Source organism: Bos indicus, chromosome 21 (genome assembly GCF_029378745.1).
Source record: "Bos indicus isolate NIAB-ARS_2022 breed Sahiwal x Tharparkar chromosome 21, NIAB-ARS_B.indTharparkar_mat_pri_1.0, whole genome shotgun sequence".
Lineage (NCBI taxonomy): Eukaryota > Metazoa > Chordata > Mammalia > Artiodactyla > Bovidae > Bos > Bos indicus.
The window spans coordinates 48,660,807-48,688,250 of NC_091780.1; positions in this window are offsets into that span (position 1 = coordinate 48,660,807).

A 27,444-nucleotide genomic window follows, 5' to 3' on the forward strand; every position below is an offset into this window, starting at 1 on the left:
GCTCTTCATATCAGGTGGCCAAAGTATTGGAGTTTCAGCTTCAGCATCAGTCCTTTCAATGAATATTCAGGGTTAATTTCTTTTAGGATTGACTGGTTTGATCTCTTTGTAGTCCAAGGGACTATTAAGAGTCTTCTCCAACATCACAGTTCAAAAGCATCAGTTCTTTGGTGCTCAGCCTTCTTTATGGTCCAACTCTCACATGAATGGATGTGAGAGTTGGACCATAAATGGAAGACTGAACATCCTGGTGGGTTAATCTATAAATCTGATACAATTTAACTCATCATGCCAATAGGATGTACTTTGAAGCTATGAGAGAAAAAGTTAAAACTAAAATAAAAACTTAAAAAGCCAGAAACTTAATAACCCAGAAATTTCTGAAACAGAAAAGCAATGACTAAGGAAAGGGGGAGCTAGCCTTACAAAATAGTTAAACTTATAAAGTGAAACATTAAAAGAGCTTGGCACTACTTAATGAAAAATCAAACAGATCAATAGAAGAAAAGAAATTCCAAAATAAGCCAACATACCTTTGAAAAATTAATATATGACAAAGGAGACACTTCAAATTAAAGGATTAAAGGTTAACTAGTCAGTAAGTGATGCTGTAATAATGGTTAGCAATTTTGAATTAATTTATGTCCCTACCTCCGACCTTACCAAAACAGATTCTTGATATGGATCAAACATTTAAAAATTCTAAAGGAACTATACAAAACATCTCAGTAGAATCATACTGGTAAAAATCTTTCTAATTATGATACAAAACATAGATTCCATAAAAATGATAAATTAGATTCTACAAAAGTAGTAAGTTTTCATTTGCATTGACTAAAAAAAGCACTGTGCGTGTGTGACTGTAAGTCATTTCAGTTGTGTATGACTCTTTAGGACCCCATGGACTGTAGCCTGCTAGGCTCCTGTGTCCATGGGATTCTCCAGGCAAGAACACTGGAGTGGGTTGCCATGCCCTCCTCCAGGGGATATTCCCAACCCAGGGAATGAACCCGTCTCTCCTGTGGCTCCTGCATTGCAGGTGGATTCTTTACTGCTGAGCCGCTGGGGAAGCCCCAAAAGCAGTGTAAACAAAGTCAAAAGAAAAAAAAATAAATTAATAAAAAATTACCATTTATATTGCAGATAGGAGATAATTTCTTAATCTACTATAAATGTGTTATAAAGTAACAATAAGGTGAACAACAAAATTAAAAAATGGGTTTGTACGTCCGGGTTCTCAGTCTTGATGATTTGCTAGAAGAGCTCACAAGACTAAGAAAAGTTGTTACACTCAATCATGATTACTGTTTACTAGAGTGAAAGAATACAGAGTGAAATCAGCAAAAGGAAAAGGCGCATGGGTGAAGTCCAGGAGAAGCCAGGCACAAGCTTTCAGGTGCCCTCCCAGTGGAGTCACCTGGACACACATAATTCTTTCAGCAATGATGCAAAGTGTAACCAGGCAGGGAAGCTCACCCAGCCTTGGTGTCCAGGGCTTTTACTGGGAGTTGGCTATGTAGGCATGTCACATCTGTGCCACTGACCTCAGCTACTCAGACCCTTCCCCCACCCTCCTCAGAGCAAAATCAGATGTTCCCTGTAAATAGCAGTTAGCATAAAATATCTGATCAAATTGCTGACCCAAAGTATCAGGCATACAAAAACACCCTTAGAGGCAGAATATTCCAAGAACTCAGAATTTACCACCCAAGAACCAGCCAAGGGTTGGTCCTAAGACAGAGCTTTCTTGGGAATGTGAAAGTGTTGAGGCACCCAGGCCAACTGAGTTTACCCTTCACTTATTATTAGGAATGAAAAATAATATAGTCATTTTGGAAATAGCTTGGCAGTTGCAGAAATGTTAAATGTATAATTTCCATGCAACCCAAGAATTCCCTTCCTGCACATCAACTCAAGAGAAATTAAAACACATGTGTGACTTGTGTGTGAACACTCATACAACATTATTCGTAATGGCCAAAAAGTGAAAAAAAATCAAAAGGGGCATCAACCGAATAATGAATAAACCATAGGTATACCCAGTATACCCATACTGGAACTCTTTTTAACAATAAAAAGAAAAGAGTACTGTTATATGCTACAATATCTATGAATCATAAAAGCATTAGGCTAAGCGAAAGAAGCCAGTAAGATAAGATCATATATTAAAGGTTGCATTTATATAAAATGCCCATAAAAGACCAATCTATAGAGACAGAAAGTAGATTAGTGGTTTCCTGGGGCTGGGTGGGAAGAAGGAATGACTGCAAATGGTCACCAGGGATCTTTTTAGAATAATGTAAATGTTATAATAACTGGACTGCAGCAATGGTCACAGAACTGTAAACCATAAACTTACTACCAATCATCAGATGTTCACTTAAAAACAGATTAATTGTATAGTGTGTAAATTATGCTCCAATAAAGATGCTAATTTTTTAAAAGGTGCTCACATCACTCTGAAATGCCACCACTTGTGGGAAAGAGCAGAGTACCTTTGGAAGCACATGCAAGAAACGCAACAGCAGTGGCCTCTTGAGGGAAACAGGGGCACAAGAGGCCAGGATGGGAACAAGAGATCCTCTGTAATGTATAGCTTCGTAGTCCTGGGATTCTTCTATACAATGTGTGTGTAGTAATCACTATTCAGTGATAACCTAAAATCTTCCGCATCTCTTGGTGACTAGAAGATATGTGGCTGCCATTGATAGTAAGTACGTCATCAGTAGTAATGGGATTATTGGAAAGGATAGTCTGAGGGGTAAATGCTGCTTTGACTATTTCAGAAAAGATCATTTTTATATTGTAGAGTAATATTTGAGTGGCACAATCCTAGAATCAAGGGACTTGAAGTGTATGGAGAGCCTGAGCTGAAGTTGCCTGCACATTTCATTACAGTGGGAGAGCTAACAGCCAAGGCCTTCATTTTTTTGATGCAGGAGTGATCATTTAGAAGGTTTTCAGATAGTAATGTATCATTCACACTGTATTTCAGTCATTTTGCCATTATTCGTGCTTTCTGTTAGATACTATAAATGTAACAATTCAGGCACAAAACTATTGGACAGCATGTTCAACTCACCTTCTATAGTTTTTTATGTCTTCTAATTCTCAAATTCACTGTTCTTTGGAAGTTAAGTGGATTTTTTTTTCATATATATGGCTTTCCATACAACTGAAATTGCTAAGTAATTTCCAAGCTTCTGCTCCATTTAGGAACGTGCACTAATTCCTTGTAACAGGTTAAATTCCATCATGATCAATTCCCTAATAATGAATATCTGTGTAATCTCAAGGATTTTCAAGTCCTAATCCCTGACTCACTTATCATACCTGATGTTGAACAGATTGCAAGCAAGTGGAAGTGTTTGAGTATTCCTTAAAATCTGTGGTAATGAAATTTCAAGATGCTTGATGAGACAGCATCCTAAAAATTACTAATACTTGGAAATTTGTAAGAACATGTCATTTAGAAATGAATCTGTGTGCTTAATGTGACTATCTTTTTATTGCTCAGAATCTGTGAATCAAAGCAGGATGCTATGATCTCTTTTCTTTTGTGACTAATACCTTTTTAAACTCTTAATCTTCCATTATGACTAACTGCCCTCAATGGTCTGGGAGATGAATATGATATCATAGTCTGAGAATATGTTAAATGATGCTTTCTAAATGGAATGCTTCATTTAACCTTGGAGACCTCAAAATTTTATTTCCCACATGATAATTCTTAGTTAAGACTGAGGATGAAAGGGCAAGGAGATGGATAAACAGGGCAGTGTATAGCGAATTAGTTAAGAGTAGGGCTCCAAGTCAGACAATCCAGGTTCAAATTCCAGTTTGGCCACTAACTTCCTTGTGTAAGTGGATTGAGTAAACAAAATCCTTTAAAAATTCATATTCGTATATGTGTAATGGAGATAATACTAGTGTCTGCCTCATACAGTTGTTAAGAGGATTACATAAAACCATCTTTATGAAGGGTATAGTAAATTCTTCAAGGTCATTATTCAAGGTCATTGTTTTGATGGGAACTTCAAATTTTATAGCAAGAGGAGAATATAACACACACGCACACACACACACACACACAGAAGTCGCTCAGTCGTGTCCGACTCTTTGCGACCCCATGGATTGTAGCCCACCAGGCTCCTTGGTCCATGGGATTTTCCAGGCATGAATACTGGAGTGGGTTGCCGTTTCCTTCTCCAGGGGATTTTCCTGACCCAGGGATCGAACCCGGGCATCCCGCATTGTAAGTAGACGCTTTACTGTCTGAGCTACCAGGGAAGCCCATCAAAAACACAGAAGAGTAGTAGTAAGTTTCAAAAGGTTGTCAGTTGAGATCTTTTATAGATGAAATCTACTTCCTAGAAGTCAACTCGCCAATTATATGCACAGCTGGAGACAAGAGGCTGCAAAAAAAAGGTCCAGCAAGAGGAGAATATAAGCTTACCCATAAATCAAAACGCCCTTATTTAAACAGGATCAAGAATTCATAGGCTATCCAGAGAGCCAAAGATATTCTATAGAGATAGCTCAAGACTAATATGAATAATGACTGAAGGACTCAGAATTGCATGGTAAGGAAAAATGGTCTCAGAACTTTAAAATTAACTATGTGAACATGGCAAGTTGGTTAACCCTCTGAGTCTTACTTTTCCAACTATAGAATGGACATGATTAGAATATCTTATGAGAATTAAGTATGTGAAGGAAATGGCAACCCACTCCAGTGTTCTTGCCTGGAGAATCCCATGGACGGGGGAGCCTGGTGGGCTGCCATCTCTGGGGTCGCACAGAGTCGGACACAACTGAAGCGACTTAGCAGCAGCATGTACATGAAGTAAACAGCACAATTCTTGGCACACTCTGAGTACGTAATAAGTGATAGTAACTTTTCCTAGGAGGATTATTATAATTACTGTTTATGTGTTTTTCAGTATTAAGAACAAGAACACATCTGCCATACAAAGTTAACTGTGAACAGGAAAAGGAATATGTGTGAAACGTAGCAAATTAAGAGGGAGACAGGCAGAGCTGCACAAGGACTAGGTCCCATGGTGAAACGGGGTGTCCAGCAAATAGGCAAGTAACGCCTGCCACATTGACTTTAAGGAGACTCCTTGGCGGACCAAGAAAAGAAGAAAAGAGGAGAAAATAAATACATTGATTTCCAGATGGTAGAGTGGGTGAAAAAGGAAAGGAAAATAGAGAAGCTGAAGATAAACAACAGCTGAGCCAAAAAAAAAAAAAAAAAGAAGAAGAAGAAAAATCATGGCAGGATGATGCTAGGAGAGCTTGTCCAAAAGGGACTATTCTGTCTGGGACTAAAATCCTCAGGTTAGGAAGAAAGATGCACGAAAAGTATCCACAGAAACCATGAGGAAAAGAAAGCAGAGAGCAGCTGTAACAGAGGTGGAGACTGTCTGCTACAATGTAACACAGCCTAGGCATTCGATCAAAGCCTGAGGCATGTGGAGGAGATGACTCAAAAGGGGAAGGAAAGGGAGTTTTAAGGAATCCATGCAGCACTAATTAAAAACACACCTGGAGTAAGGATAGTCAACAGGAAAAAAATACAGAAGGAGGTCGCAAAAACCCGGAGACGCTGTCTAAAGGACTCTCAGAGAAGAAAAACTGCATGTGTTCCTACTGCAAAAACAAGGCAGATGGGGAGAAAAGACAAGTAATCCTCACAGAAGAATTTTAAATAATACCTGCAATTATTTATAGATACCTCCAAGTAAAGAGAATGGATTTAGATTTGGATTTAGATTTCCTAGACTTCCTACCCAGAAGGGTGGGCTACATGAAGTGACTTGTTTCCATAGAACACTGTAGGAGAAACCTGGCAAACACAACCTTAGTCAAGTGATGAAGGTTGATGTTATTATAGTGACTTTATGTGGATATCATGTCCCCTCTAACGTGATATAAGGAGAGGGGCACTTCACCCCTATGGTATTCCTTCCAAAACACCAAAACTCCATTCTAATCATAATAAAAAGATCAAATAAATCCAGAATGGAGTATCTGCAGGATACCTGACTCCTCAAGACTGTCAAGGTCATGAAACTGTCACAGACCAGAAAAGACCCCCAGAAGACTCAGAGACACAAGTAAACACAGCATGATGCACTAGACTAGCTCTCAAAACAGGAAGAGGACAATGAAAAAACTGCTGAAAGCCAAATAAAGAGTAGAGCTAGGCAACAGTAACCCAGTATTGCTTTTTTAGTTTTGGCAAATGTACTGTGGAAAGATGCTAACAGTGGGGGAAATAGGCCAAAAGGTCTTTTGTCTTTTTTTCCTTTTCTTTATAATTTTATTGATGTATAGTTGATTTGGTGCAGTGGTAAAGAATCCACCTGCCAATGCAAGAGACACAGGTTCAATCCCTGGATCAGGAAGATCCTCTGGAGTAGGAAACAGTGACCCACTCCAGTGTTCTTGCCTGGAAAATTCTATGGACAGAGGAGCCTTGTGGGCTATACTCCATGGGGTCTCAAAGAGTTGGACACAACTGAGTGACTGAGCACACACACACATGGTTGATTTATGTTGTGTTATAATGTTAGCATCTCATGTGTTTTGTATGGGAACTCATACAAACTCTAGCTTCTCTGTAAATCTAAAATTCTTCTAAATTAAAATAACCTATTTAAAAAAAAGATGGTATCATTTCAAAAGGATATAGAAGTTAACTTAAATATCCACAAATGATGCCCAAATGATGATACTGCTACTGCTGCTGCTGCTGCTGCTAAGTCGCTTCAGTCGTGTCCGACTCTGTGCGACCCCATAGACAGCAGCCCACGGGGCTCCCTTGTCCCTGGGATTCATTGGATTAAAATCCAAAGAATACTGACTTCCTTGGTGGCCCAGTGGTTAAGACTCTGCACTTCCACTGCAGGGAACATGGTTCAATTCCTGATCAGGGAATTAAGGTCCCACAAGCCATGCAATGTGGTCAAAAAATTTTTTTTAGATAAAATAAAACAAGATCTAAAGAATAAAATAAATATTCGTGATCATACGCTGATAAAAGTAAATAACTGATTAAATCTTAATGGGGAAGAAGGGAAGACTGTTCATTACAGAAGAATTCCGATTAATAAATGCCAAAGAAATGAGGAAAATAGATAACACCATTAGAATACCATAGTAATAACTGCTATGGGCATAATCAACCAACGAATGCAACATTAGTGAGAAAGTTCATGGAAAAACAGGATATTTGCATAGCCCTGAAATTTCTTGCAAATACTTATTACAAAGTGAACAAAAGGTAACTTAACAGTGAGGAAACCTGACAGACAGCATCTCGGTCACCAAGTGGTCAAGGTCAGCATTATCAGTGATAAGACATGAGCAAGCATCAGGCAAACCCAAAATAGAGGACATGCTACATCTGAAAAAATACTCTTCTAAAATGTCAAGGTCATGAAAGGCAGAGAAACCATCACAGCCAGAAGCGACTAAAAAGACAGGACAACTGATGCAGTGTGGAATTCTGGACTGGATACTGAACAGAATAAGGATGTTCGTAGGATTAAGTCTGTAGTTTCATTAACAGTGTTGCAGCAATGTTAGTTTCTTTGTATAAACATAGCAGTCATGCTAAGATGCTGATATTAAGGGATGTGGGGTGAAAGACACACAAGAACGCTTTGTACTATCTCTGACCTTTTCTATAAGTCTAAAATCATTTTAAAATGTAAAAGTATACGCAAATTATACACACACGCACACACACACACACACAGGCTAAATCTAAAGAAGATTCACTTGGGGTTTGATGTCCAAATACCGTCTTGTGTCCCTTTTCCTCTGAGTCCTGCATGCTGGCTAACAGCGAATGCTCATGAAGGCTGGGGTGTCTGGCTAATTCATAAGCTGTAGTCAGCACACTCTTATTATGTGGCTGGAGAACACAGTGGGGTCTTCCCATGGTGCTCACTGAGCTTAGGCTGTGGGTCCTCTATCTCTTACTTAAATACTCAGGCCCATCAGAGGAGCTGGATAACAGCAGGCTTCCTGTCACACTAGGGAGAGTCTGCCTTTGTGTCCATCACGTGGAGGAAGGTAAATCATCAGCAGCAGTACATGATTCAAAAGTCAAGTTCAAAGGCATGGGAGGGTCATGCCAAGGCTCTTGGTTTCACTGCAGCCACAGCCCCTGGCTACCAGGGCTCAGCAGATATCAAGCTCTCTGCCATTCCCAGTCTCACCAATCAGACGGGTTACTCTTTTTCCCTCTATGAGATACGGTTATTCTCCAATTCAGTGAGAAGTTCAGTATAGGAACTTTCCTTCAATATGTCATTCTCTTGGTGATTGGATTGAAAATCCTTTCATTAAAACAGAAGAATGAGGAGAATGACAGTTTCTCCCCAACAGAAATCTTCTCTCAAAGAATAAGCCACACACACAAAAAATCATCTCTCCATGATGATTATGGTTAAAAGATATGTGGTCTTGTTCAGAAAACATAGAGCTGAGGATACAAAGTAAGTGAGGGAAGATCAAATTTGTGAAAGTTTATACTTCCCAAGAGAAATATAAAAAGGAAAATGTGTTCAATAATATGGCATCAAGCCTGTATTAAGATGGGTAATGCTGAATGGAGAATTTAAGTTCATCTCTAGAAATGTGGAATGAATTGGGAAGTAATAAAAAAGTGGCTCATTAAACCCAAATATTTAGAACTGTCCATAATAATACAATACTTAATGCAAGCACTAAGAATATGGAATATCCTCCAAGAAATTATTTAAAATAAAGCACTTATAATATGAGAGGTAAGTAAGGGTAGGTAAGTCTCATTCCACTCTCAAGATGCCAGAGGCCTGGGGGGCAGCTTAAAAGGTAACAAGGAGTGAAACAGATGTCCCCACCTGCAGATATAATTAATGGAGACATTTAGAGAAAAAATAAAGAAGTTAAAGCAGAAAAAGTAAAGATGACTCATTAAGTGGGTGGCACCAGTATAGATATGATCAGAGCCATGAAAACACACACACACACACAAAAATAGGTCAAAGGGACAGACGTGTCACAGTCTTGCGTAAGGGCACAAAATGAAGGTGGATGTAGGTATGGCCCCAAAATGGACTTTAATGGGTGATTGTGAAAAGTAGAAGTGTTTTTCCAGAGCTATTGTAAAGAGAAAGAAATGCTTAGAGAACAGAGCCATCGATGTAATTCTGAAAAGGAAAAGTCATGGGACTTAACTGCAGATGTCACAATTCATAAAGTGAACACAGTTAATTTTCTGATCTGAAGAAGGAATGTGTGAGTGATATGAATGACCTCAGAACTGCTTTCAGCAAAGATTCTGAGGGTAGCCTGGGCAAATATTTCATGGCTTTCAGTCACCTTGAAAGAAAGGAAGGCGTGGCCAGTGTCTTGAAACAAGGCTTGCTTGCCTTGATGTGCTGAAAAGGAGAAAGGGAAGATACTAGGGAAAGAGAACACTGTCAATGCCAACACCACCCCAAACTGCAGAAATCCTGCTGTACAAGCTGAGTGATAGGGATCCAAACAGAAGGCACTGCAATGGACCACCAAGAGGAGGCAGCTAAGGGATGCAGGAGGTGGAGAGAAGGTATTTTATAATTAGATCAACAATAAAAGCTTGAAATGGACAATAACTCTTTTGGCAATAATACACAAAGATATGCCAGTTGAGCTTTGAGGACATCGTGTATCAAGGTGACCAGTGGAGAGAGACAAAGAAATTAAAGTAAATGGGGCTCTTTAATGTATGTGGCTATCCATCAGAGAAAGTCCACCTCCAATTTAGTAAGTTCAACAGAGAGGTGAAAGCAGGAGTTGTGATATGGAAGCAGAGGGAGCTCTCTATCTGGAGGAGATCCTGGTGAAAACTGTGAATGAGGCAAGGTGAATTTCTCTAAAGTCATGTGTGCTTATCAGTTTGCAAGCTGAGCCTTCTGATTTACATTCTTTGCAAAATCTGATTCACATTTTCTTGCCTTTTCACCTTCTTTCCCACTCTTTTTTGTATGGTTGTAACCTTATTAATTTATTACTAATTAATAATAATTACTTCCTAGCCAGGGGTAAATTGGCTTTTTAATTGATTAATGTACCTATAAAGCACCTCATCAATTATTTCTACAGCATATTTGGAGTTTCCATAGCTAACAAGGACAACCACATACTGGGAGGGAGCAGGACTTTGCAGAATTCTTACCGGCTAAATTTTCTTAACCTAATTGTCCCCAGTGTGACTCACTATCAGTCACCAGAAACAGGTCACAGAGGATGATTTTCAGTGAAGTAATAATAGTAGCTAATGGTTTCTGAGCACTTACTATGTGCCAAGCACATCATCTAATTCTTTCTTCTCTGCAGTTCTATAAGATGTAGGACAGTATTATCATACCTACTTTATAATTTAAAAAAAAAAAAGGATAAAAAGCTTAAATAATCTGCAGATCACTGCATTAGTCTGCTTGGGCTGCCATAACAAGATATCATAGATTAATGGTTTAAACAACAGAAATTATATTTTCTCATAGTCTGGAGTCTAGAAGGTCAAGATCAAGGGGGCAGTGGGGTCAGTTTCTGGTGAGGCCTCTCTTCTAGGCTTGTGGATAGCTGCCTTCTACTGTGTCCTTGCATGATCTTTCCTCTGTGTATAGAGAGCTTGTGAGCTCTCTGGTTTCTCTTCCTCTTCTAACAAGAATACTGGACCTATTGGATTAGGGCCCATCTTTATGCCCTCATTTAACCTTGATTACCTCCATAAAGGCCCTGTCTCCATGTACAGTTACATTGGGAGTTAAGACTTAAACATATATATATTTTGAAGGGACATGATTCCGACAATAACAGTAACAAAGCAAATAAAAGAGGGAGAAAGGGTTTGAATCCAGAAGTTCAATTCCAGATCCTGTCCTATTCCAGTCTCCTCCCTCCATATGCCATACACAGTACGTACTTGCTTTCACTAATTCTAAGTGAAACACCTGGCCATTCATTTTACAGTCAGTTACAGAAGAAACATCTAAAATCTGTCTCTCGTGAAAAGCAATGGCTGAATATATGTGAAAATTCATATTTTATACTTTGTGGAACTTCAACCCGTGTGAGCGAAGGGTAACATGGTTGTCATCTGTACCATGGAGGATTGTGCATTATAAAGTTAGGCCAGATGATGTTCGCTAAGGCCTAATATATAGTGCATGGGCTAAGAAAGTAGTATTTGCCTAAACTGACAAGGTAAATTTGAATCTATATGCAAGCCCAGCCCAGCTGAGGATAAGAGCACTTATCCATTTATTTAGTAAGCATGCATTATACCTGCAGTAGGTGCTAGCCAATGCATCACTAGGTAGAACATTAGGATAGCACAGCAAGTAAGAACAAAGCTTATTACCTTTTGCATAAGAAAGCATAAGAAGTGCTGGATGTCTCTGTCGTATATAACTGGGACACAGAAAATGATGTGGTAATTCAGATATAACATGGGTGGATACCCATAGAGAAATAAATGCATGCTAAGGAATTTAGACAAAAGGCAAGAAAATAAAAGGTTAACCCAGGAGGAGAAAACAATGAAAATTCAATTGTACTGATAATTTATAAATAGAAGATGAAGCAAACAGATATCCTTCGATGAGGAAGAAGATGAAATTAGGATTATGGGCAGTTAAAGTTTCTAAAATTGTGCAAAATGCAGTCGTCATTGCTATCATGATATATCTCCATATTTTCTTACATATCTCAATTTTAAGTATACAGATCACTGTGAAGTACTCCTATGCACACACAAAAAAAGTCAAAACAAAGGAAAACTTATCAGCAGAATGTGCTTAAGAGGATGGTAATGCAGGGGATAACAGCTCAAACAGAAATGCATTGTAAAAAGTTTTTTAAAAAAGAAATGCCTAACAGCAGGATTTAGGAGAAATATTTTTTAAACCTTTGAAGAGGCCACTGGAAATAAAAGAATCAGCACACAGCAGGGTCCCTGCCTGCATGCTTTACATAACAAAGGATCAGCTAAAATCAATCTAAACTGGTGGTTCAGGTAGCTCTATCAGAGAACATCAGAGAGAAACGAAGACAGAGAAACAGTGGGGCCTTCAAATGAGAAGACAAAGGTGCATAAAACATACTTCTGGGTATTTCAAGGAAAGGCTTCATGTAAAGGATGTGGTTGTTCACAACCAGCTCTAATATTTTGAGAGATGATTACAGAAAGAGAACTTCAGTGTCAACATATATAGTATATTTTGTATATATTCTTCTTTGGTTGATGTTCAGTCAGAGAAAAGAGGCCTAACTCTGGTCCACGGTGTTTCCCCAGTTTGTCTTAACCTGAAATGTAGAGAGGGAGAGAAAATATCCATGCCCATATAGAAGATTTAACAACTACATACATATATACATGTGTGTATACATATATGTGTGTGTGTGTGTGAGTCTTATGTATATATAAGACTTCGTGATGTCAGTGTCCAGCAGTTATTTCATGTTCTCTTCCACACACAGATGTGCATGTGTCGTGTGTGCTCAGTCATGTCCACCTCTTTGCAGGCCCATGGACTGCAACCCACCAGGCTCCTCTGCCCATGGAATTTTCCAGGCTAGTATACTGGAATGGTTTGCCATTTCTTTCTCCAGGGGATCTTCCCAACCCAGGGATTGAACCCATGTCTCTGTGTCTCCTGCATTGCAGGTGGATTCTTTGCCAGCTGACTCATCAGTAAAGCCCAGCAGTCATTAAGTGGAGGGTGAAATTGCCAGAAATTCCTGAAGGATGAAAGCACTTTTGAAAAAATAAAGAAAATAAGGAATTCCTGAAGTCTTCTATAGTTTCCAAGTTTCATTTGAACAGAACTTTTGGGCAGTCCCATAGGTTATGTGGTAGAAGAAACCAGGATTATTATAAATCTATTCAAGTGGTTTTAAACTACTATCTAATTAATTTGGTTCTACTTCACTGCCACAATGCATGGAAAACTTAAATCAAGACATCTTGGTGACAATTTATTATTAGTGATACATAGCAACTGATGGAATTAGGATAAATGATGGTTAAAAATTGTCCTTAGCTTTCTTCATCAAGATTTCTAAATATTCTCCCATCATTCCTAATCAAAAATTAAGTGGGTTTAACACAAGACTTGCTTTTTATCAATTGAGCAAGAGTACCTTTAAGAGCATGTCTTTAGAATTTATTTTTACATTGGGATAGATTAATTGCTGTAGTAAAACTACTTCTAGTTTCTTACCTAATTTCAAATAAACATACACAATATATGAGGCTTCTCAGAAGCAGAATTAACCTGTTGCTTCAAGATGGAGAGTTCGGCATCCTTCCAAATAATTTTCTCATTTTTGGCATTTAAGGTGCACTTTCTCTATTGCCTGAAGTGCCTCCCTCGCAGTTTTGTATTTTTATACTTTGTAGTCAGAAGTCCCTTTTCTTTTCCTTGTTCTTTCTCTCCTCTTCATTATCCTTTCCTCCCTCTCTCCTCCTCCCCAACACCCCTACACTTCTTCCTGACCTACACAATAGCCCCAAGGATGAGAAAATAATACAATCCTTTGGTCAAAAGACCAGACCAAAGGGGCTCACTAATGTGAATTTGGAGTCAGTTCTCAATTGTGGTTTGTTTGGTGCTCTGAATTCAGTTGTTCTTGAAAGACCCTCCAGCATCCTTCTATTTCCCCCCAGTCCCCATACCATAGCCCTATTGATCAAGTTCACACTCCCTTAAATTCCACCCTCCCCACGCTTCTCCCCTCCCCACGCTTCTCACCGTGCACAGCCTGCTCCTCCACTTCTGTCCTCCTCTCACCTCTGCACATGTCTCAAAACCAAGCCAGTCCGTCTTCCCACTTTGTCCCATCCCCACCCACCACCTTGAATGGGTGCCACCTTCTCTGTGCTCCCACAGGGCCCTGTGCACCTTTCAAGTATGGCATTGACCACGACACTGTACTTTTCCATTGACTGATCTGAGAGTCTCTTCTTTACCTGCATCAGCATGGCACCTGGCCCAGAGCAAACGCTTAATAAATTCTGTTGGATGAATGAGGACAAAGAGGGCATGCAGATAACATTTACGGAAGACACAGGGTTGGACTTGAGAGCGGTCATGCTGGATGATAAAAGCAGTTTCCAGAAGCACATCGAACTACATCTCACAGGGAGGAATCTCATAAGGGATAAATGTCAAGTTTTGCACTTAGCTTCTAAACAATCAACTGCAGATGTGTAGAGTTGAAGAATATTAGTTTAGGTAAATATGACTTCAGGATTTATTTGACTCTAGCTCAAGCTCATAGAATCCCAAAGTCTGAAAGCACATGATAGCCTACCTTGTTTAACTGTCCCTGTGAGTCACTAGTCCTTTCAATGCTGTGCCTGGGAAGGTACATTCTGTCTTCTGTGTGAATGCTGCCATGACTCTGTCATCCAGGTGCTAGTTGACAAGAAATGCTTTTAAATAAAATAATCTTCAGTTGCATCAGTGAAAATAGAGCACTCAGACAAGGAGATAATGGTGCAGTTGTTCTCACCCCTGTTACAACATTTACCACGTTGCATTTTTGACAGTCATTTATTTCCTTTTTTTAATGTCTCTATTACACTGTGGACAATTCTTTGAGGACACAATCTCTGCCCTGTCAACTTTTATATCCCAGTATCTAGAGTACTGTACTCAATGATCAAACATTGAAAGAAAAACTGATGACACTATACCTGTGGCGAGCACAGAGGATCACGTCAGAGAGTGCAGGCTCGCAAGGCAGGCTTGAGTTAGAATATCAGCCCTAACACCTCCTAGCTGAGTGACCTCTGGCATATCCTCTAACCACTACGGAGCAGTGGTAAGGACCTATATGCCAGTGCAGGAGACACAAGAGACACAAGTTAAATCCCTGCATCTGGAAGATCCCCTGGAGTAGGAAATGGCAACCCACTCCAGTGTTCTTGCTTGGAAAATTTCATGGTCAGAAAAGCCAGTGGGCTACAGTCCAAGGGGTTGCAGAGTTGGACATGACTGAGCACACAGCGCAGCTAACCTCTCAAAGCCTTGGGTTTTTTGTCTGAGATAATGATCGATGTTTTGAGGATTAAATGACAAAATAAACGTAAGCACACAGCACTGTCATTCCTCCAGAAATCATCTGAACAGAAACACTGACAAACCAAAGAGGCTTTAGAATGGTGGAGAAACATAAATCCATGTTGTACAGAGAAACAGCTGTGGATAGCTGGCATGTTTGCCCTACAGAAGGGGAGACTTGGAGGGGAATGCAAGTTGAAGAACTATTAATGCCAATAATGACCTACATGAATGGCAATTTATACTTCAGAAAGAAATACTTTCCACAGGCTATTTTTTATTTTCATGATAGCTGCTTAACTCAGGGAGGGAGAGTAGGCATGCATTGCTATTCTTAATCTATTGATGAAGAAACTGAGGCAGAGTTGCTGAATGTGGTGCAGTCGGGGCCGACCCCAGGCGTGCAGGTCTGTGGTTCCTTTTTCTTTCTACTAGAGCTCAAAGCCTCTGCAGAGGCTTAATGCATGACCCTGAAAGCCAAAGTTAAGATTAATGAGTGAGAAGTCATAAAGAGGTAGGTAATGTCTCAGTGGCGAGAGGAGATTTTTGGAGCAATTGTAATCAACCCAAATCACAAGTCAATGAAGAGCCTTGTGAAGAAATGAGTTTCCTGTTACTTTTCATATTTAAATAGCGAATGAATGCCTACCTATTGGAGAGACTGAGGGGGAACACTGGCCACAATGTCATCTAAGTGTCCTTTGAACACTTGCTCTGATTTTAAGTCATTTATCCATAAAATAATGAATTCTACACATTTAAAGGCCTTCCCAGGTGGTGCTAGTGGTAAAGAACCCACCTGCCAATGCAGGAGACATAAGAGACGCAGGTTCAATCCTTGAGTTCGGAACATCCCTTGGAAGAGGGCATGGCAACCCCACTCCAGTATTCTTGCCTGGAGAATCCTCATGGACAGAGGGGCCTGGCGGGCTGCTGTCTATAGGGTTGCAGAATAGGACATGACCGAAATGACTTAGCACAATGATGACACATTTAAAATTTCTCCACCTACTCCCCACAAGAATATTACTGAAACAACAGCAATGGCAAGTCTTTAGAGTTCTTGCAAAGGAAAATGTCATGTTAATTCAAAGTGACTTTATATTAATATTTATCAGAAAAAAATCTTCACTATCAATATATCTAAGAGGTAATTCTTTGCTACTAATAACCCAGGAAAATTTCTTAACCCTCATATTGTTTATTGATATTCTTATACATTTCCTCTCTAAATAAGGCTAATCTCAAAACACTGTCTAGGTAACAAGTCCCATTATAGCCTAAAATTTCTGGAATTATGGATATTACTTTAAATATGTATTATGCTATCCCAGTTGAGATCCTCTCAACAGTGTTTATAGGCAACATACAAATTAGGCATAATTAAAGACGATGCTTCACATGCTTTAATTACTGCTCTTTTATGCAGTAGCTTGACTAAATGTGAAAATTATTTCAGGGCACAGTATTCCAAGAGATGTACAATAATAAAACAGGTTCTGCCATTTTAATTTGCTCAACTATGTGAATGCCATTCATTTTTTTCTGGACTAAATATAATTTTTCTAAAATTCATTTTATGTAAAGTTATCAGGAAGAAAACTCATAAGGTAGAAAGAAAGATAGATGTGGATTCCCAGTAGCATGAAATGTAACTCCCAATGAAAGAAGTTTACTATTATTCCTTTCTAAGAGATTTTAAAAATCATTCATTAATCTTCCTGCAGTTAAATTTTTAAACTAAGAAAAAAATGCCAAGTAAGAATATATTACATTAATTTAACTAACATATGATAGTGTAAATACAAAAGAGAGTAACAAATTTTCTTTTTTTTTCAAATTTTCTAATTTTTATGTGTATTTGAACACAAAGATTACAGAACTGGTAAGAGATTATCTAAATCATTCTCTAAAATTATTTCAGGCAATTCTCCAGTGGTCCAGTGGGTTAGGACTCTGTGCTTCCACTGCAGGGGACATGAGTTCCAACCCTGGTCAGGAAACTAAGATCCCACAAGTCTCATGGCATGGCCAAATAAATAAATAAAATTATTCCCCAAATACTAAAACATCAATGTAAGTCCCACATCACTTAATTTTTGAAAACATATATGCTGATACATCTAGCAATGTATCAAACCTTGATTATTGGTGAAAATCAATCATTGAATATTTAAATGTTTAAATGGTCAAGGCTAAGTTCTTCGTATTCAAGGTAGTAAAACGCTCTTCAACTTTTATTTAATCTTTAATAAGTGAATGTTCTCATGAACAGGAATAGATTTCATTTTAAACTACATTTCATTCATTTATGTGTTGAATATAGAATGAAAAGCTTAAGTGATAAACCATACTGCCAAAAGAAACAAAAAAGATAGCAGTAATCTATGTCAGTTTTCACTGATTATCTGGCAAAACTCAGTCACAGATTTTGTGCTTTGAAGATGGAACAGCTATTTAAAAGGTAATTATTATATTTATAGATTTTTCATAATGCTTTGAAAGCACAAAAGCAAATAATAAAGACCTTTCTCCTGAATTACCTTAGCTCAGATATAAGATCAAGAGCTGAGTTTTCTGGTTGTACAGTGAAATGTATTCTATAATTGCCTTTTGTAAAGCTTAAGATATTTAAACTCACAGTTGGATGATCTGATTTAGAGAAAAAGTAATTGAACACATTTAAAAAATAATAGTGACAAAAATTCTGCAATCCTGTGAAATAAGGAATTTGGGGTGGTTAAGGGAAGTTTCAGGGGGGTGGGAAGGGAACATATTTCGCTATTAAGAGCATCATAGAGGTCAATAGGAGAAATTTCTGCCCTTATGGTGATTGAAATGGACACATTGGAAGAAGTAGTTTTGATCTTTAAAAATTCAGCTGATTTTATTACTTATTTCACCAACACAAAGTTTCAGCAACTGTTTCTTCCATCAGAGAAAGGGTTCAAAATATTCTTGTCACTGAGAGTCTCTTTCTTCAATAAGGCTGTTTCTAATGATATTGAACCAAAAATATAGTTTATTAGAGTATCTATTTCTGAGATTTCCTGGAAGACCATTTAGATAGAGCAGTGCATTTTATGACTGACATGTGTGTATATATATATATATATATAAATTTCTAAGCACTTTCAAAGACACTGTATAGTTTTATCCTTTCCAAGGGAAACAGTTTATGGCTACTTGCTACATGCTCTTCTCTGAGCTGACTATGAGACTGGCCTACTGCAGGGGACAAGACACACTGTGCTCTTTAGGGATTTCGTTTCACTCTCTTATTTTAAGAACAATACATTATATTAACTGTATTATGTACAATTTGACTTCTGTTTTAAATATCGCAAATGTGATCATTATATCAGGTGTGAAATACTGAGATAAATCAAACATATTTGGGTTTACCTCAGGTGAAGACAGTTCGCAAATAAAAGTAAAAGACTTTATTTTTCTCAAGAAGAATGAGTCATACAAGTTAGAAACCCTGACACTGCACAAAATGGGTAGTATTATATGAATTAACTGAATTAAGGAGTAGAAGAATGATATGTAGTACACTCTTTATAAATATATATATACTTATATATTTATATATATAAATATACTTATATATTTATATTTTATAAATATATATAAATAAATATAATACATTTATAAATGTAATACACTCTTTCCCTCTGTGTCTGTCTGTCTCTGTCCCTTCTCCTTTCTTTTCTCTTTCAGCTGCTAAGGAAGTTCTTTCCCAGTTCTACATTATTTTTAAGTGCTAAATGATTATTAAATCTAGTCATTTAATATTTAAAACGGTGTAAGTCCCAGAAAGAAGAAATCATGGTGGCTTTAAATGCACATATCTGTAAATCTTGCAAAGTAAATGTGGATACAGCAGGCAGAAAGGGCTTGAGGATATATTTGTGTGTGTGTGTGTGTGTAAAAATATATTTATATAATTGCAAATACATTACAAGAAGTAGCAAAACATTCTTTTTTCAAATCCATACTATGTTTTACAGCCTTGGCTTTGCTTTGGCTGTTATTAATAAACATTTCTGACTCCCAAAGGCCGCTTCTCTGGGTACCACTGAGGGGTAACGTCCCATCTGAAGAGTTCAGCGTTGCCGATTAGACCACCTGGGATCTGGAGTCCTTTATGTGAGGCTAAGTAAAGCTGCTGCGCAAACACATCATGCTAACATTCAGGGGACCAGGGTGGGGAGGAGAGTTCAAGAGACCACAGGAAAGTGGTTGGTTAAGGAATGTAAGAATATTGAATCGATTTGGATCTTTTATTCTTTCCTGATGTTTAAAAACAAAAACGTTTTGGAATATACTCAACTCAACCTGGTAGGGAACTCCGAGAAATTTCATTGGGTACACATGGTTCAGAAAAGTAATGTGAAAATTCAAGATAAAGGTTATCTATCCGAGTGAGCCAGAGGGAAGGAAAAAGAACATAATGCATTCGTAAACACATAATCATTATATTGTTCTGGTCCTTTGGTCTGGACGGTGTGTCTGTGAGTAAACATTTTTATTACTGTACTTTATGACTCATGAGTGTGTGTGTGTGTGTGTGTGTCTGTGTGTTGACACAAAAAATTCTTTTAATGTAACAACTATTATATTCCAAAAAGAAAATAATATTTAAAAATGAGTTTTATAAAACGTAATAAATACAGTTATCGCTTGGAGGGTATTATACAGGTTTCACAAAGATTCAAGAACTTTTCTTTCTGGGGAAATACAAGTTTAAACGCTACACAATTGCTAATATTTTTAATTGCTTCCACTAATAATAAGCTTTTGTGTTCTGGTTTGTTTCCACTTTTCTCCTTTTTTAATTTGTCCTCCATTCTTATCAGGCTTTCAACAGCGATTTGTAGCTTGCCTGCTCTCTTTGACCACTCCTCAAGTATACCCACTAAGACTTCTGCACTCTCGTCCTTGCCTGTAGGACTCTGTGATCTTCTTTGCCTGTATAAATACTGCTGAGTGCATGTCCTTCTCGCTAAAATAGTAAACAAGACTCCCATTTCCCCTCCATCCTTCCCTCCCCATCACTGTGCTTCTGTGGTGTTACTCTGAGTCTCTGCCTCTATCCTACTTCACCTTATCCTTTCCTTCACCTCTCCTTTCAAGTGGATATCGGAGGACATTTTGACCCTTTTGACATTTTCCTTCTGCACAGATAAGTTGAGTTGCTACCTGCCTTTGGCCGTGAGAGAATGAAAGCTTATGGGTTGTCTCTGTACCGGGAGTCAGCTGCTTGCAATGTTTATCATCTTTAATTTCTTGCCCATATGTGTTGTTGATTTGTCAATGGTTTCTTTTCAATTTGTTCTTCTTTGCCTCCACAACTTATGTTTCTCCAGGACTGTTTCTTAAGTTGTGCTGAACTGTGCATACTATATTCTTCTGCTAAAAAAGCAGTCTGTCCCTTCTCTTTCTCTCTCACACACACGTATTTTACAATAGTGCCCAAGATGTAGATTAGTCTTTTTAGGTTTTGTTCATTACACTTGCAAGTGTCTCCTTTGAAGACTGTGTCTGTCCTGCAGTTGGAAGAGTCGGATCACCCAGAAAGACTACTGCGACATGGTTTTATAGTCTACAAAGGTGGATTACATGGTTTTGTATCTCACAGAAAAATACAATAGAATGTGTATGTCTTACACACAGAGATCCATGTCTGCTGCTTTTGAATGAACTAAATAATTAGGAGGTTTCAGAAGCTGACATGCAATCTCTTACTCTTAAAAAAATGAAAACTGAAATCCATGGCGTGGTAAAAATGCCTTTATTATATGCTGAAGAGCTCTTCATTTGCTTGACCTATATATCATATCTGAGAGAGATCTCTGTTAAAAGGAGATGATACTGTCTTCTGTGTTCCTTGCGTGACTAAGTTAGCCACTGTCACAATAATCCTGTAATCAATCGCCCTCACAGTATAGTGGCAGACAACAATAAATATCATCACAGGGGCTGGTCTGCAGACCCCTGGGGCACTTGTACATCACATTCTCTTATTGCTCTGAGACCAGTAGACTGCCTGAGACCTTTTCTCGTGGAAATGGCAGAAGTGGCAAATGGCTGAACAGAAGTATTGTGCTGCTTCTTAAGACCAAGTTCAGAACTGGCACACTGGCATTCCCACCTACAGTATACTGCTCAAAGTAATTCACAACTTCAGTGGGATGTGAAATACAGTCTACTCCTACTAGGTGAAACCTCGAAGTCAAAGGGTAAAGGATGAGATTATAGGAAAAGATGAAGGGTTAGGAACAAATATGACATCTGTCATTCTCTCCAATCCAAGAAGCTTGACACTAATTATTTCAGACATGAATCTCTGGGTCCTTACTTAAATATTTCCCAGAAAGGTATTTATAGGTATTTTTGAGTTTCCCTGGTGGCTCAGACAATAAAGAATCTTCCTGCAATGCAGGAGACACAGGTTAGATCCCTGGGTCAGGAAGATCCCCAAGAATACCCACTGCAGTATTCTTGCCTGGAGAATTCCATGGACAGAGGAGCCTGGCAAGGCCACAGTCTTTGTGGTTGCAAAGAGTTAGACACGACTGAACAACTAACACTTTTCTTACTTTGAGAAAACGTTAAGAAAGGCATGTATGTGTGTGTGTGTTTGTTTTTGTATTTAGAAGAAACACAATGTTTAGCAAGAAATGTCAGTTAATTGAATGAAATACTTTTGGAATAAAGCATATTCCCTTTACCAAGTAAAGAAAATTCTTCCAAATAACCATAACCTATATATGAATTATGGATTTAAATAGGACCTTGTGTATGGCTCATAAATCATTAATATCCTTAGGGATGTTTGCTATTATGTTCTTTTCTGTTTTCTTTTCTTCAAGAGTTACATCTTCCATGAGTCTCAATTTCCTTTATGAAGAAACACCTCACTGGAGGAAAGAAAAATTCAGCAAGTAGAGAGATCGTAATAATTGGAGGGTACTTTAGGTTCATTTATAAAGAATAGACACCTTTTACATGTCTTGCCTCGTTAAGAAAGAAACAGTTATAATAAAGTCAATTCCCTAACCAGTAATAAAGCAGATTTATGGGTCTATATATAGTTCCAAGGTAGACATTCAATATGTACTTGTTGAATTAAAAACTAAATATAAGAAAAGCTTGGTTATTGTTAGAGTGCAAAAGGAAATAATTAATAATAAATGAATAATTAAATAGATTGGTGAATCTGATACAACTTGGTCTTATTAACTAATAGACCTGGATTCTTAATTTTTAGGATATATAGCAATTCTACACAACGGTTTAGAAACCACTGTATTAAAACTGGAATGTCATTAGAGAGTATAACTCACTTTGTAGGGAATGGAAGACTCATCAATGTTTTTTCATGTAGACTACAAATTAGTAAATTCTCTGATATCAGAACTTCAAAAAAGTGAAAATAGTGTCATCTAAGCTTATCCTTTTTATAGAGGATGAAAGTAACTCTCCTAAAAAGTTTGGGGTTTCACAAGCTGGTTTGAACATTAAAGCTTAGAAATGAGGTCCCTGGATTTCGGGGCAGTATTGTTCCTGTTGAAAGATATCAAAACCTGATTTGACCATGATTATATTCACCTTAGTTTGCTTCATATGATGTCTGTGAAATTCATCCATGTTGATATGTGTACCAGAGGTTTGTTCTTTTAACTGCTGAGTAATATTCCACCATGTGAATACACCATGTCTTGCCCATCCATTCTACCTCTGACAAGCACTGGAGTTTCATTAGTCCTGGGCTATTATGAATATAGTTTCTACTAACACTCACATCCTATGATCTTTGGGCAGGGGCATATGCTTTCATTTCCCCTGGAGGAGGGCATGGCAACCCACTTGAGTATTCTTGCCTGGAGAATTCCCATGGACAGAGGGGCCTGGCGGGCTACAGTCCATGAGGTCACAAAGAGTCAGGCACAACTGATAACTAAGCACAGCACAGCACATGTTTGCATTTCACTTGGGTAAATACCTAGAAGTGGGATTTTTGGGTTAATTGCTTGATTACTGTATCCTGAAATTTATAAGAATCTAACAGTTCCCTAAAGGCATCAGAGCAGTGCCTATAAAAGTCCTCAAAGAAAGAGAGTAAAACGAGATTTATGTGTCCAGACAAAATGTAGATCAGGTATAAAAGCAGAAGATAAACTTTTTAAAACATGCAATGAATATACATTCCCTGAGATTCTTGAAAATGTGAAGAGAGTAAGTTTTAGTTTTTTATGGTACAAGGCAGGGCTGTGATCATTAAATTCAGTTAATTTCAGGACTTGAGAAACAAACAGTAAATTTTTAAATTGCAGGCTGAAATATAAATGTCTCAATCCCTAACAGTACAAACAGTAAAAATCACAAACTGTTAGTAAGAGAAGGGAGAGTTAAGGACAGTTGGTGTAAGTCAGCTGATCTTCCATAGCCAAGCAGTTAAAAGATATTAAATAGATAAAACAAGAAGCAAAAGGATATATATGAAGGAAATGGCAATCCACTCCAGTATTCTTGCCTGGAGAATTCCATGGACAGAGGAGTCATAAAGAGTCAGACACGACAGAGACTCACACACATACACACACACATATATATATTTAAAATATAAGAATAACCACTAATAAAAATATATAATCAATATAAATTCAGGTAGTAGAGGGAAGAGAGAAGATAGCAAACATGTACATAGCTTAAATTGATTCTTGCTCATAATAAGGAATAAATATATAAGCCAAAAATATAGAAGATTAAGTATACGGCACAGAGTCAATCATTAGGAAAAAAGGAAAGGAAAATAATTTATACATAATAAAAACAGAAGCATAACAAAATACAATGATGGAACTAAGAACAAACATTTCTGTCAGGTCAACAAGGTCTGCCTTTTCCAATGAGAAGAAAAAGACTCCTACTGAACCTCAAAGCCAAACATAACCACACACTTTCTACAAGAGAGACACACTTAGAACAAAAGGCCAGTGTCCTGAGAAAACCACGCTAAAGAATCAGATGCAGAGTAAAAGTTCAGTCCATACCCTCCAAGTGTGACTGAAATGAGGAAAAGGGCCTGGCTGCACGACATACCCGTGACCTGGGCTGGATGAACTTTTAATTAATAAGCTGTGCTATTCAAATACATCCATCAAAGCGGTATTCTGTTTGTTCTTTCCTCCTTCTCCCCTAACCATCTTTTTGGAAATTCAGACCTCCTTTTCCCTGACAATGGGCCAGTAGTGAGGACTAGCGAGGGGACACTATCTGTGTACATTCTTGCTCACCAGGGTTCTGAGCTGCTTCTAGATTTGAAAGACAAACCATGCTGGCGGTTATCTAAGAAACACAGAAGCCTAATGGTGATCTGCCACAGTGACCAGATGATTTCTCCTTTCCTGGGTGGCAGCAGCTCTCCATCTGTCTTGAGCCCTCTGTGGATGAGCTACTTATGTTCTTAAGAACAAGAAGGGCAAGGTGGGCCGGGGGGAGCAGTGGTGGAATTCAACCTCTTGTAGAAGGATAGGACTAAAGGAGAATTTCATTGATATTAACAAAATAGGGAGTTTAATTTGTCTGATTGTATCTTTCATTAAGCACACGATACGTTCCAGCAGAGAATTCTGCCTCCAGGGCAGTGTCACTAATATGACTCTGCATTTATCTTACTATTACTGTGGGGAGTATTTATGTTTTACAGCCTCTTGGTTGTTAGATCTTTTTTTTTTTTCCCCTCAGTTACACATATTAGGAAACTGATGATACATTCAGTGGTATTCAAGGACACTGACTGTGGCAAGGGGGGCTTTACTGAAAACACATTTTAGATATTTGGATTATTTTTAAGATGCAGAGCATAAGGCAGTAAAATGCAAAATACTCATCTTTCCTCTGAGCTCATTTGAATATCCCTTGACCAGAAAAAGAATCATGCAAGATTCAGTGTGGGATTTCTACCTCCCCAAGGTGATTTTTTTTTTTTTCCCCTAAGGAGACTTACAGACTCTGAAAAGAGTGAAGCATCTGAAATAAAAATACCCTGTGGAAATGATGAAGAATGAATGTTAAAGTAAAAATGGTCTCAGTTTCTTCCTTCTTCAGTATAGAGACAGATTTCTGTAGGGTCTGGTGTCTGCACATTATAACTTATTACACAAAGACACAGCACAATCACACAAATTAGAACTATTCTTTTCAGATGCCTGGTCTGTCTTATCTGCTATCACAGATGTATCTCTGAAATAAGTGATCCTTACTTTAAAAATGTTAAGAATTAGCATTTACTTGTGTGAATGGCAATGATTAGTTTTTTGTGGAGTCCTTACAATTAACTTTTGTGAGCATCATCTTTCTTCAATCCCCTATTCCATCAACACAGTACACTTTTAATAGTTAACATAGAATAACGTGGGGAAAATTTAAGTGAAAATTCATCAATCCCTCCCAATTCTTTTGAAGCAGCTGTGGCTCCTTCCTAGGACCTGAACTCAAGCAAATGTTGAGCTTTACTCCGTTGACTATGCAACATTTTGGTGGGGGTGACTCATGGCCAAGGATCTACTATTTCTGAATATGTCTCAGGGAAGAATGTCAGCCCCATAGGCAGCCTGCCAGCTGGCTACCAGTCCCAATATGAAGCCAATCTTGTCCCCCTGAGGCCTACATCAAAGCAAGCTTCTTTCAGGTCTTAAATGAAGAGTGAATCAGTGTGCTTCTCTTAAAGTGTCCACCACAGGTTCCTGAACTGTGGGACACTTGGCTTGACTGCATTCTGCCATCTGCCAGGGGTTCTAGAAAGCCCACAGATCTGGGGTAACCTTCACTTCTGTACTTCTCTAGCCTCATGTCACCTCTTTTCCTGGTCCTACTCTTCATTTCAGTGCACTATCCATCTGTGGCTCTCTTCTGATCCGTGGGAACCTCAGCTCCTGATCTCAGTGTTACCTCACCAAACTCTGCAAGTCCCAACCTTAGCACTATTTCCACTTCCAGCAGAGATCCAGATACCAATCCTATGCAACACACAAACTTCCAGAACTCCTCTATCCCAGAAGCAATACTCACAAAGGGCCTTGAATGGCCAGGAAGAAAGAACATAGCCATGAAGATATGCACACCTGATGTTCTACGCTCACTGCCTACATCACAAACAGAAGATAAGCCCCTCTTCTTCATGTCCACAAAACGGCAGCCTTTGGTGATGGATCAATGGAGAGATGTGAACTTAGCCACAAGGGAGAGAAAAAGCAAGAAAGAAGTCAACTAAAGGATGAAGAAAGAAAAGTAACACGTAGAGATCAGAGAGCCAGACGGGTGATAAAAGGAGTGGTGGTGGTGACGATTAAAACTGAGATGGGAAAAAAAATCTTCCTCTAATAAAAGTCAACTAGTAGAAACACGGGCTTCCCAGGTGACGCTGCTGCTGCTAGTGGTAAAGAACCTTCCAACCAATGCAGGAGACCATAAGAGATATGGGTTCCATCCCTGGGTCGGGAAGATCCCGTGGAGGAGGGCACGGCAACCCACCCTAGTATTATTGCCTGAAGAATCCCACGGACAGAGGAGCCTGGTGGGCTACAGTCCGTAGGATTACAAAGAGTCAGACATAACTGAAGCAACTTAGCACACAGTAGAAACATAGATAGGCGATGATCATCTAAAGAGAAAATAGACACACATTTATGACTGGATAGGGCTGATCATGGGAAACGATTAGTAAGGAGTCACAATATTCTTCCACATAGTGTATAACATATCAGATAGCAGGATGGCTGGTATTTAAAGGCTTAATAGATTTTCAGTCTTTTGAAGCATGAAGCGAGCAGTGCCCCAGGATGCACTCGCATAAATAAATTAGGGAAACTATATGGTGTTCTTAGTGAGTGGTTCTCAGTAAAAAGATAGAAAGATGTCCTTGTCTCCAACCCAGTGCTCTTTGAAAAGGCAAAAGAGTTTTATGAGCAAATGTAAATGACTGATTCATGTGTATTTTTGGAGAAGTATCTTTGGCATTTTAAAAAGACCCTTGGTATTAAGAAGGCTAGATATAATATGAAAAATAGTTAGCAAGTGACCATGCTGAAGCAGAATGTTACGACATTTTCAGAGAGCTCATTTCTTAGAACAATCTCGTCTCTGTGCATTTCTATGAAGCTGCTGAAATCAAGCCCCTCTGGGATTCAATGGAAGGACTATTTTTACATGTGCAAATCGAACATGCTCTCTGAAATAAACTGGCTGGCTAGAAACTCCATTATCCTACAACTTCCAAAACCAAAGAACATCTTCACTTGCTTCTCACAGATTGCCAGTC